This window comes from Onychomys torridus, chromosome 7, assembly GCF_903995425.1.
Source record: "Onychomys torridus chromosome 7, mOncTor1.1, whole genome shotgun sequence".
Lineage (NCBI taxonomy): Eukaryota > Metazoa > Chordata > Mammalia > Rodentia > Cricetidae > Onychomys > Onychomys torridus.
The window spans coordinates 49005787-49019772 of NC_050449.1; the positions used below are offsets into that span (position 1 = coordinate 49005787).

General features: G+C 37.9%; 1 protein-coding gene across 3 annotated transcripts in view; it reads right to left on the reverse strand.

Annotated features, from left to right (window-relative positions):
- Scaper (S-phase cyclin A associated protein in the ER) overlaps positions 1-13986 on the reverse strand; it is a 366940-nt gene that overhangs the window by 75127 nt on the left and 277827 nt on the right. The gene's annotated exons all lie outside the window — the stretch shown is intronic.

Genomic DNA, 13986 nt, shown 5'->3' on the forward strand with positions numbered 1-13986 from the left:
AAAATGGGGAATCAATATACCTCAGAACAAAAGGATACCACTCTTGGGCATATACCCAAGGGATGCTCAATCATATCACAAGGACATATGCTCAATTTTATTCATAGCAGCATTATTTGTAATAGCCAGAACCTGGAAACAATCTATATGCCCCTCCACCGAAGAATGGATTAAGAAAATGTGGTACATACATACAACGGAGTATTACTCAGCCTTAAAAAAAAATGACACCATGAAATTTGCAGGCAATTGGTAAGGTAACCCAGACTCAGAAAGACAAACATGGTATGTATTAACTCATAAATGGATACTAGATGTAAAGCAAAGGATAATCAGCTACAACCCATAGCTCCAGAGAAGCTAGGAAACAAGGAAGACCCTAAGATCGATGCATGGATCACCTTGGGAAGGGGAAACAGATGAGCTCTCCATGAATAAACTGGAGATGAAGAGGGCACTAGAAGGGAGGGGATAAGGGATGAGAACATGAGGGAACAGGATGGTTGATCTGGGGGAAGGGAGGAGTGGGAGAGTTATGAAAGAGATATCTTGATAGAGGGAGACATTATGGGGTAAGGGAGAAACCGGCTAGGGAAATTCCCAGGAATCCACAAGGATGTCCCCAGATTAGACTGCTAGAAGCAGTGGAGAGGGTGCCTGAACTGGCCTACCCCAATTATCAGATTGATGAATACCCTAACTGTCATCATAGAGCCTGCATCCAGTACACTCATAGAAGCAGATGCAGAGATCCAGGAGCCTAGTCGAAGAGAGGGAAGAGGGATTCTATGCACAAGGCGGGTCAAGATCATGACGGGGAAATCTACAGAGACAACTGAACCAGGCCATAGGAACTCACAAATTTTAGACTGACAGTTGGGGAACCTGCACGGGACCAGACTAGACCCTCCTCTGCATACGGGAGACAGTTGTGTAGCTGGGTCTGTTTGAGGGGCCCCTGGCAGTGGGATCAGGATCTATCCCTGCCTGTGCATGAGATGGCTTTTTGGATCCCATTATCTATGGTCAGATACCTTTGTTCATCCTTGATGCAGGGAGGGGGGAGGGGGAAGGGGAGGTTGGTCTTGCATCAACTGAATGTACCAGGCTTTGCTGTCCCCCCATTGAAGGACTTACCCTTTTGGAGGAGAGGATGGGGGCTGGGGTGGCGGGGGTGGGGTGGGGGGGGGGGGTAGGAGCAGGAGGAGTGATGAGAGAGAAATCTGTGGTTGGTATGTAAAATGAATAAAATTTTTTTAATTAAAAAAAAATACCAGTCTACTGTGACTGTTAAGGTATCTTGGTTTCCTTTGCTAAGGTTTTTTTTTTTTTTTTTTTTTTTTTACCCATCTCACTTGTATATATATTTTCTATGCCTGCCTTCTATGCCTCTCTAACTGGATACCTATAAATACAAGCATTAAGCCCTAAGGTTCTGAATCCATACAGCTACCAAAACCACACTGGAGTATATTTGGCCAAAACAAAGTTTACTATTTTTTTTAGATATACAACCTTCCAATGTTTTATAATTTGCGAATGCCATTTTGTAAAACAGGAGGTACTGGGGCTAATAAAATATGGTTGCAGTATAAAAGAGAGTAGTATTTGTGTGTCACCATACATGGTGAATATCTGTGACTATAAAACACCTGGTTTCCTAGAATGTAAACAAGAAATTCCTAAGTCAATTATTTAGCATTTTATAGCCAATAATAGCCTTTCTGCTCAGTCATTGAAGATCTTGTAAACAGAAACAATTTTTAAGTACAAAAGGCAACAACCAGGTTTGTTTCCATTGTTCCAAGTTTACTTAACTAATTTATTTTATTTTTAATTGCAATATAGTTATATACTTTCTGCTTCCCCCTCCTCCCTTCAATCCTTTTCATTGCCTTCTCGCAAATTCATGTCCTATTTCCTTTAATTATCATTATACATCTTTATCTAGTAAATGAATAAAAATATAAATATAACCTGCTGAGTCTATAAGTGTTGCTTGTATGTGTATGTTTGTAGGGCTGACCACTCAGTACTAGGTAACAAACTTGGGGCACATCTCTGAGGAAGACTAATTCTCCCTCTCTCTGAAGCTCTTCATTGCCCATAGCTCTTCAAAAACAGCACTACTATTTTTCCAAGTGCAAAAATCCAGAAACCTGAGCCCCATCCCTCTATTCCTACATATCCAATTAAAAATTTTTATCAAGTACACATCCTAAAAATTTTCTCTTAATAATATTTGTTTAGTAAGTCAAAACAAACACCATTACTTAAAATGATGAGTGGTTCCTAATTAATATCAACTGTTAATATCATCCTAAGTAGGAGCAATTTCCAATACATCAGTCTACTTAAACAAATTCACCTATTACTAAAACTACAGATTTGAGTTAGTAGTGCTGATTTTAATCATGGTGGGAAGCTAGGTATTTTGGCCCCTTCTTTTGCACACACTACCCACTCTCATAGACACAGCGACCATTCCCCTCTCTCAGACTACTGGAATAATCTTCTAGTGGGTCTCTTTGAACCTTCTAATTCACGTCAGTACAAGTAAGTGATGTCACAACATTTTCAGTAGCATCTTACTATAATATCTAGGATGAAAGTCCAAAATCCTTAACTTAGTCTACAGAGTCCAGTGTGCTCTATTTGAGGCAAGTGGGATATGTGGGAAGTAGAGCACACTGGACTCTGACTTGCCTCACCTGACTCCTTATTCATGTCTTGTGCATGCGTATTGAGCATGAGTTTGATACACTGAACTGTCTGATGTATAGCAGCTGTCCCACTGCCCCATCAGCTTCCACCTCTACAGTTTTGTCCCACTAACACTCTTCCTTCACGATTCATTTTGAACAGCGCTTCTTCAGAGAAGCCTTTGTGATACTCCTGATTGGCTCAGACTCTGTGCTCTTCTAGGATCTTATATTCCTCCTCTAGAGCATGTATCACATAAGCTTAATTGCATGGTCATTTTTCTTACTTGGATAATATAAGCTCTATGAAGATTAGGACAAATGCATTTCCATCATGGCTCACCACTTAGTTCCTAGAATAGACTTTCTTGTAGATTACCAGTGCTTAATAAAAGTCTTTTAAGAACAACAATCTAGCTAGTACTATCATCTATTGTCATATTAAATGTTTTAGAAAGGAGAAGTAATTTAAGACTTAAAAGTTAGCTAATCATGGAACTGAAATTTGAACCTAGGTAGTTTTGAATTCAGAATTTTAGTTATATTACTTTTCAAAGCGTATGAAGTACTTCTCAGGAACCATCTCTCATGATCAATTTTTAAGAATCAAATAACTTAATTCCTAGCTGACATCTAAAGGACTACCTACAACAGCCTAATAAATGGCGAAAGGCTAATGTCATAGTAAAAGCTGCACAACATTAAACTTAATTTGAAGTAACCGAAGGGTGAGGAGAGAAATGAGGTACAATGAGGAAAACATACATGTATGCTATTTAGAATGCTGGCCTCGATGCTAGCATATCCTATCAGGCCTCAAGACAACTCAACTCCTAAAACAATGAAGAATAGCAAGGCAAGTGACTGAAAGAACAGTGTGTTAGGAAGCAAGGAGACAGATGAGTTCTAGTTGGCTTAGCCTGCATGAATTTACCTCTTTATTCTTTACTTTATATTGCATTGCTATGGGCCTCATAAATGTATGTAAATTCTCTACTCTGGAGCTACATTTCACCTTGCTTCTCCCTGATAGTTAGTTTATATAGTACAATATAAAATCTAAGAATTGGTATAGCTATGACCACAATGAAATATAGAATTATCTCAGCATCATAAACATACCACTTTACAATGAGTAACATATGCTTTTTTCCACTTTCACCTAGCAACTAACCTATTTTCATGTTTATATAAAATTTTGTTCTATTTGATAGTGTTATGTAAATAGAATAATCATTATGTGACCTTTTGAGATTGGCCTTTTGATTCAACAAGATGCCAAGAGGCTGAGCCTATGAGTAGCTCCCTAGTGTTTGCTGAATAGTATATACATACAATGGATGTACCAAACCTTAATCATTTCCCATTAAAGGGTATTTTAGTTGCTCTAATTTTAGGACAAAAAGTCAGAGCATTCACATTTAATATAATTACTGATGTGAGGGTTTATATTCATCACTTTATTCTATGTTCACTCTAGGTATGTTTTTCTCAGTTTATGGAATCTACATTTGTATCTTTTGGTAATTTGGGACAGTCTCTGTTTTTATTGAAGTGTGTTTTTCAGTCTTTTCTTTTTTCTCCTCTCTGTGTCTGATAACACAAATGTTAGATCTTTTGTTACAGCCCTATAAGTCCCTGAGACATGATTCATTTATCTAAGGTATATTTTCTCTGCTCTTCAAATTGAACAATATTAGATCGTTCTGTTTTCAAATCCATATTTTCATTCTCTACATTCTGTTGTTAAGCCTATATACTGACTTTAAAAATTTTTGTTCACTGTTAGTTTCAGCTGTGTTTCCTTTTAATTCTTCTCCATTTTGTATTTCTTTGCTAATTTTTTATTTTTATTTGCTTGTACATATATTAGCAGTTTCATGAAGTATTTTTTACGGTGGCAGACTTGAAATCTTTGTGTGAAAACTGTAGCATCTACCAATTATCTTCATTGGTTGAGATTTTTCTAGTTCTTGGTATATTGAATGATTTTATTTTCATTGTACCTTGGAAATTTGGGTTATATTATGTTTTACGGTTATGGGTCCTCTTTAAATCTTGTATTTTAGAAAGTATCTTTCTGGTATGCTGGGGTGGGGCAAGAAATGCCATCTCACTACTGTCAGATGAGGGTGAAAGCCCAGGTTTTTCACTGGCCTTTACTGATAGTGGTGAAGGTGCCTTGTTATTGTTGGTTAAGATAGGAATCCACATTAGTGCACAGGTACAGCATATCATTTCTTCTTAAGTTGTCTTCACAAGACAGAGACTGCATTTGCCACCAAGGACATGATGTAACCTTCACTAGTATCTAACTTGACCCCTACTGATGAATCCTGGAAAAGGGGAGAGTCTGTGTGGTTACCATTTCTTCATTTATGAAAATGTGTATCTGTAAGACACAGAACAGATCAGTGATTGCCAAGTACCAGGAAGAAAAGGTGACATAGACTTCAAAGGGTGAGTTTGCAGGTAATGAAATTGTTCTAGATCTAGAATGGGTCTCCAGCAGGTTGGCCTTTGGATCTGGCTTTCTAAACTCAATGTTTTCAGTAATTCATAATAATTCATCCATGTGTTTGTGTATATCAATACTTCATTTCTTTTTATTGCTAAGTGCACAGATATATCCTAATCTGTTTATAAATTTACTTGTTGATAGATATGTATATTGTTTAGCATATTTAGCTATTTATGGCTAAGACTGCTAAGATCACTCTTTGTGGAGAAATGTTTTAGCATTCCTTAAATAAATAGCTAGGAATGGGATTGCTAGGAGGTAGCTAGGTAAGTGACATTTTTAAGAATCTTCCAAACTTAAAGCATGCTTTATTTTTTGTTTTAAATACAGGGATCTGTTAAACTTTACTACCAAGGTTTAAGAGAAAGCAAGTTGTCTTTCAAGGAGCAGGAATGCTAGAGCACAGCTGTGGTTAAGACTCTGAATCACTGAAGTCAGAGGTGCTAATGAGACCCAATGTTTCTGATTTTCCCTCTAAAAGTGCTGCTTTCACAGGTGAGAATGCGTTGGACTCGAGTAGAGGCTGACCATAAAGGATGCAGTTAGCCCATTCTCACATCTCATCAAACCCCAAGAGGGTCAGGAAGGCAGAGAAACAGGAACTTAGCTGTGTGCATGACCACTTGAATGTCTGGTCTTACTATTTATCTTTCATTTACTAGAAAAACAAGGTCGATTGCTTTGTGCCCTGCTACATCTCCACACAAACACCATGATGCTGGGCTGGAAGAATCAGGAGGGTGGGCAGAAGCTGCATTATTACAGGTGCTAGGGAAGGCCTGGGCAGTGCTGCCTATATTCACTCTTCTCATTTCCACTCAGCCTCCACACCAGACTCACTTGTATTACTCTCTTATCCATCCCATCTGACTTACTCAGACCTGTCTTCACTGTTTATTCTCCTGGTCTTCCTCTTAGACTTCTATGTTTACTCACCACTGCACTTCCTAAACACGTATACGTGTGGACCTCTGTATAACTCTTAACTTTCTTAAATTCTTGGTTTTTATTTCAGCTTTCTTTCCTAGTTTTTCCTTCTGGATAGTGGCTACCAAGCCTTCTAATCCCAGCTATGCTAGCTAGGGGTCAACTGAACTATCCTGACACCAGTGACAGCCTCTTACGTTCAGCTGTAGTTTGCTCCGTACAGCAAGACCAGCAACATCCTACCAGAAGATACCCCAACATTACCTATTTCCTTCCCATCTGGGTACTGGGACTGCCTGTTTCTCTGACTGTGTTCCAGTTAGTTTTTATCATCAACTTGACATAGCCTAGAATCACCTGAGAAGAGGGAACCTCAAATGAAGAACTGCCTTGATCAGACTGGCCTATGGCTGGCCTCAAATTCATAGAGATCCACCTGCCTTTGCCTCCTGAGTGCTAGGATTAAAGGCATGCATCACCATGCACAGCTCTAAATTATATTTCTTTATATTTCAAATACATCTCATGTAGATAATAGCTGGGTCCTTCTTTTTATCTGTTTCATTGGTTTTTGCATCCTAACAAGGGTAAACATTCTTAGTATGGTTATTGTTACCATTAGGACCATTGTTTCATTACTGTCTTGCTTTTCTCCTGTTTTATTCTCTAGTTCTTTTGTTTTTTGTCTTTTTGTTTTTTTGAGACAGAGTTTCTCTGTGTAGCTTTGCGCCTTTTCCTGGAACTCACTTGGTAGCCCAGGCTGGCCTCGAACTCACAGAGATCCACCTGGCTCTGCCTCCCAAGTGCTGGGATTAAAGGCATGCACCACCACTGCCCAGCTCTCTAGTTCTTTCTATTAAGTTTTGGGTGTTTTTGGGTATAAGCCAATTTCAGTTTATCTATTGAGTTCTGAGTTATTTTGCTTGTGGTTGCTCTAAAGGTATTACCATTATAATCTTAACTTCCACTTTACATTCTAAATTGATACTGTGCAACTTTGTGTAAAATGTAGAAAAATGGTCTGGAGAGATGTTAAACACTAGCTGCTCTTCTAGAGGGCCTGGGTTCAATTCCCAGAAGCCACATAGTGGCCCACACCATCTGTAACTTCAGTCCCAGGGGATTCAATGCCCTCTGTTGGCCTCTGCAGGCACTCATGTATGCTGCACACAGACACACATTCCGGCAAAGCATCCATACACATAGAAATAAAATGTAGAAAGATTGTAACTTCATAGGTTTACTTTTGGTTCCTGAATATTTATGCTATGTAGGATGATATGCACACTATCACATGCAGCACAAATGACAAGTGTTATACAACCCTATAAGACAATGTTGAAATTTTTGCTTTAAGTTATGTTTTTAAAAATTTAAGTACACAGAATTTCCATTTTTTATTGATCTTCCTTCTTTTCTGAAGCACTTTCTTGTCTAGTTTTTTGTGTGTGTATGTGCTGTGGTGATTGAATCTGGGGCCTCACTACCAGTGAGCTACAACACAAGCCTAGTACAAGTTTGCTGGCAATGAATCTTGTGATGGATTTTTAAATATGAAAGTATCAAATACACATAAATATAGCGTATAAATTCATAAAATTTCACTTTACATTCACTTTGAAAGTTATAACATCATGTGTGTGTGTATGTATTTGCGTGTGTATGTATGTGTATTGGGTAGGTCGCACACACCACAGCATGCATGTGGAGGTTCCCTTCTTTCATTATATAGGCTCCAGGGATTGAATTCAGGGATCAGGTTTCACACCAAGAACCTTTACCTACAGTGCCTTCTTACCAGCTCTTGCATTTATTTCCTAAGCATATCTTTGCAGATATATGAATTAAGGATGATAATTTTTTTCCTTTGGCATGTTAAAGATGAATTTGTATCCCAATTACACTAGTAACAGGTTATGGAACTCTGGTGAGCCTCTTACCTCACAATCTCCCATCTATCTTTTTGACATCATTGCCCTGTGACAGTGTTCTTTCTACTTCTGTAATTCTCTTCAATAAGACACATAGCTTGGTGAACATAAACCAGGCTTATATTTTTGATGAAGGAAAAGGCAAGCTATATGAGACTATCCAAGCAAGTGCCACATGGTAAAGAAAGAAGGGAACAAGATGCAGCCGGCATCAGGAAGAATACAGTTCCCTTCAGTTCTGATATTTCTGCTCCCCTGTAATTAACTATGGAACCCTTGCTCTGGTTGTTCAGGATAAAGAAAACAATGTGGCGACCAGAGAGCTCCAGGCCTTGTGCTATAATGAAAATCCAACAGGCACCTGGATGGGGCTGCACATGGTTAAGTGAAAAACAATCCCCTGTTCTAAGACTGCACTTATGTTTCCTTTGTTTGAATCCAGGGCTTTCCTGTCACCTGAAAAGCCCAACAACTTCTTTGGTTCAACAGTATCATATCAGTTATTTAAGGTTTGCACATCACTTTTCAATTAACAACCCCCTCAGGTCCAGAAAATGCATACATATGACTTATCAGCATACTTTCTTAATATTTCAAAAGAACAGGTGACTATGAATCAGAAATAAGACTTCTAATAAATATTTAAAACCACAATGAACCATCAAAAATTATAACTCTTTTAATTAAAATGATTCTTTACCATATCCTACTCAAGTGACAATATTAAATATATAAATCAAAGTCACAAAATTTTGATGTTTCATTTGTGTACTTAATAAAGTAAGGACACAACTGACTTCATAGGATTAGTCTTGGACAAGCACTTAGGAGATTAGTGTTCATTTCATGACTCTGCATGTCATAGCTCTGTGACCCCTTCTCCACATCAACCTGCTCATCAGACTGTTGTACCTCTTTGTTGTTGTACCTACTCAACAACAAATGCCTGTCAGTCAACTGTTTACAGCACTGAGTAGCACCATCAATTTTCTGTCTAATGGCATAAAATGCACAACAAATTAGTCCCCTTACAAATCTTTATCTATTACAATACTGTTAATTTATATATGCATGGTTGTGAAACATATCTAGAAATTTTCCTCATTCATGACTGATGTTCTGTCTATTTAAACACATCTCATTGTTTTCCCCTAAGAGTTTGATTATTTTTTTGATACTTCATATAACTGGAATCATGTAGTATTGTATTTTGTTTGTCTGTGTTATGATTTGAATGTGAAATATTCTGGATATGCAGTTGTGTTTGAAAAGGGGCCATCAGTTGGTAGAACAGTTTTAAAAGGTTAAAGAACTTTCAGGGTGGGCTCTGATCTCACTTCCTGTCCATTCCTCGCTTCCTGCCCCCATGCCTTCTTCCCTGTTGTAATAAACTGCATCCCTTCAACCTGTAAGCCTAAATAAATCCTCCCCTGCTTATCAGGTATTTGGCCACAAGTATTAATTTCACTTAGAACTAGCCATAATGTTATGATTCATTCATGCTGTAGCTTTTTTAAGGCTTAGTAATGTTCTTTTCTTTGTTATATATTATTAAAACTTACTCACCTACTGATGGGCATGTGGGTTATTCCTACCTCTTGGCTTCGTGAATGTGCAATGAACATGAAATGGTAAGTATTTATTCAAGATCCCAATTTTAATTCTTTCGGATAAATGATCAAAAATTATGATGATATGGCAGTTCCATTTTTTCCCCTTCATTTTATTAGGGACATTTGTACTGTTTTCCACAGTGGTTGCATCACCTTACATTCCCAGTGGTGCATAGGGCTTCCAGTTTAGCCATATCCTTACCAGCAACTGCTCTTTTTTTATTTAAAAAGGCAATATGGCCATCTTAACAGTATGAAGTAATACATCATTGTGTTTTTGATGTGCATTTCATTGAGTATTAGTGATTTAGATAATCTTTTCACATACCTGTTGTCTTTTAATATACCTTCTTTGAGGGAATGTTATTTAAGCTCCTGATTTAAATTTGTAGCTCTTTTTTTGCTTGATGGACCTGGAATCTGTTGTGGAATCACTACACTAAAATTATCCATGCATTTATTATATTCTTCACTTCTAAATCTGCTTGGTTCCTTTAAATATGTTTTATCTGGGTTGCTATTATCATTACCCCATGCAATGTCTCCTAGAGTTTTTAAAGCATCTGTATGACAGCTGTTTTTTGTTTTTTGTTTTTCTTGTCTGTTACTCCATGTACTTCTGTTTCCTTACTTGTTAATAGATTTAGTTGGTTCTTTTGTTAGGCTATACTTCTGTTCCTTTGTGTATTTTTGTAACTTTTGATGAGCTTTGTGAACTTCACAAACTGCCTCCTCTTCCAAACTAGCTTCCAACTGGAAAAACTCTCAAGAATAAACTGACACAGAGATTGTGAGCCCTGAAATATCTATGGGAGGACATAAAGGCCTTTGAATCATGTGGATACCCTGACAGGATGAAGGGAGATACTTTTTAAAGCAGGATGTTATAATCTCTGAACATTCTCTGGTTGTAATGTACTAAGTTTCCTTGCTCTCTCTGCTTCTCAACAACATCCAAAGTAGGCTTGCTTCCATTGAGAACCCCAAGAGAAGACAAATGTGTTCCATCAGGGAGTTCACTGATAGCTGGAACACTGAACTACTGGCTCCACTCTTCTTTCTAACCCCTGCCAGAAGAGCTGAGAGTTGAGTGTGTTCTGCTCACAGCCTCCAAAGCATCAGGATTCCTTGGTGCTACAGAGAGTTGTCCTAGTTGTCTCTTGCTGTTTGGATTTAGTACCCACTCCCATCAGGCCATGCTGGTTCTTTCCAAGCACTCAGGTACGGAAAGACATAAATCAGCTTGCCAGCAGTTCTGTCTGCTTGTCTCTAACTGTTCTGGAAAAGCAGTAAGGCAAACTGCTCTTCCCTGGCACTGAACTGTGGTGGCCTGACAGACTATAGTCAGGGTGAAGTGAAAGCTCTTTTTACTTGCTTCAGCCTGACTCTTTGGTCAGGCTGTATGGTGTATTTTAATTTCCTAACTGGTTTCTGGATTCTCATAAAGGTATACTGGCCAATACATTAAGTCAGTGTCTCTGTTGGGGAATGAAGTCTCAGGCTTCCTAGTCTGCCATCTTGCTTCTTTCCACTGGTCTTTTTTATTACCTTCCAATGTGTTTGTCTAGATTCCTTAAGGAAACATATAAAAATTCCATGCTCTGGAGTGAACTACATTCAAGAGAAGATGCTTAATTACTGAATGAAGAAAGCAATTCATTTTAATGTGTTTTAAACCTTTTATGCTTCACTGAAGACACTACACCAGTGTTGGCTTCTATTATTAGGAGAAACTTGTCTTATGAACTAGTTTTTTGCAAATAAATTTCCATAGAGCATATCCTCAAAATACAACTTTGCATTCACATTGTAAGAAGTATATACTTTTATAGTGTTACAGATGTTAATTTATATTTTTGAAGAATTAAAAACCTCAGAAACTTCATTCATGTTCCTGGCATAGTCAAATCCACCTTCTCAAATGCCCCAAGACACAATAGCTCTTCCATTCATCAGATAACAAGCTGCTGGGCACTCATCTAGGTCTCATAGACTGCCTGGCTCTGGTTACAGAGATCTTGTCATTTCCTCTCTTCGCAAGTGCAGGTTTCTAGAATAAGGACTTGTGTAGAGTTCTGTACCTCTGTCATCAGAAGAGTACTAAAGAGGTGACTGAAATGAAATGTAAGTGTGCTAGAGCAAATCCCAAGCAGCCAGAAGGGTAGAAAAATGTCTTCTAAAGCATTTGGATTGATCAAGAACCATGAAGGCAGAAGTACTCAATAATTGTCTTATAAATTCTACTGGGTCACATTTAGCTTCTTTTCTCCATTTTTCTATCACTTCTGAACAATGTGCTGGTGACTACTCTTTATCCCTTATTTACGGGATCAAGTTAGTGGTCCATATTTCAGTTATAAGTACATGAAACCCTTTACCAAGAAAGACAGAAATGCACTCAAATTCACAAATTATTACCAGAAACATAAAAGTCACCACCAGCATCCATCCCTAACTCACACCTTTCTTTCTTCATTGCTACAAAACCAGTCACAGCACTGGACAACTGACCACTATAAGACCACAAGCCTAAAAGGAACAGAAATAATCAGTGTAAGGAAGGAGGGCTAAAATGTGTTTGACAAAACAAATGTCCCTGGATCCAAACTGAGGAAAACTAACAGAGCAGAATAAACACACGATGCGACAGAATCTATTACTGCAAACATAAAAGTGAGGGATCACAACAAGGGACCATTCAAAGAAACTGGGGCTTACAAACATGAGGGAGACAAGCTACATAACCAGACCTTGGCTGATAGCTGCCGCTAAATAAATGACAGCTATTATGAGGAGCTAAGAGCCAGCTCAAGTGCCCTTAGTGATGGACCAGGCAGAATTACTGAATGTCTTCCTCCATAGTTCCACAGCTCCCTGCAAAGGATGTCATCTCAACACTTCTCTATGATAGATCAAAGTTTGTGATTTCCCCCAATTCAAATGAATTTTAATCTGCAAAGCTGATATATGCATGTAAATTGTTTGCGAGGTCGTTAGTTTATACGGGCAGAGCCCTTAGGAGTGGGATCAGTGCCCTCCTTGGAGGCAGCTAAGGAGTGCTCCTCTGCCATATGAGGCTTCTGCAACATAGAAGAGCACAAGAGCCTGACTATGTTGGTACCTTGACCGTAGACATCTTTTAGAACCGTGAGTAAAAAATTCTCCACTGTATCGAAGCTACACATCTGTAGTATTCTTCTCATAGCTGCCCAAGCTAAGACATCATCTCTCTTACTCCCTATGCGGGGACTTCCCAGAAGGCTGGGATCATAGTTTTGTTTCACTGTCTCATAATGTTTTTGTTAATAAAGTTTTTCCCCTCAAAAAGCATAAAGAATTAAGGTAATTTTTTTACTGTAAAATATTTTGTTCCTTCTTTCACACTTGAAAGCCATTTTATTCAGTTCCCTGTTCCATTTAAAGCAATGTTTCCTTTTCCATTATTGGCAAAATAAATTCTTCAAAACAATTATAGTGTACATCATTCTTACTTTAAAATAATTTTAGATCAACAAATCCATTATAAAAATAGTAGACCCAGTTAACCCAGTGTCCCCTGCTATCAACAAAAGCACAGTACAATTACTGAAAGGAAGAAGTTAGGACTGAGTCAATAAAATGAACTGTTTTATAAGACTTATTTAAATCTCCAGTTTCCCCACTCATCTCTCTTTTTGTTCAGTCTCATGTTACATTTAGTGGCTGTCCCTCCTTAGTCTCCTGTACAGTGAGTTCTCACTTGACGCTGGAGAAAACTGTCAGTCAGTTATAGTATATTGGTGGTCCACGAATTTACATTTCACACCTAGAATTGACTCTTGAATCTGTTATTTTTACCTATGTATCCTTAAAGTCAGATTCTCAGGGACTCAAGTTTATTTATTTGTAGAACAGGTAATAAAGACCTTTTAAGAATATTCTGAAAATTAAATGAGACAATATAAATTATGTCTTTTTGTTATTCTTGAAGAATTTTTTTTTTTGCTAAAATGTCTTACCCATATTTTAGTAACTTGTTTTGTAAATAAACCATATTCAATTTAGCCTTTGATTCACACACATTGCCTCACTGCAAATAGCTGGAGTTATCGTGTGGCAATGCTAGTCTGTATCTTTGCAAGCTTTCCCACGTTGCTCTCTCTAATTCTTGCTGGTATGTCTGTATATAAGGCTTCATAGTCACCATATGAGTTTTAATTTGTGGCCAGTAATCAGAGGGGATTGATCTATTTATTTGTACATTCATTCAATGTTATATCAAATCTACTAACCTCTGTAGGATTAGACATAGT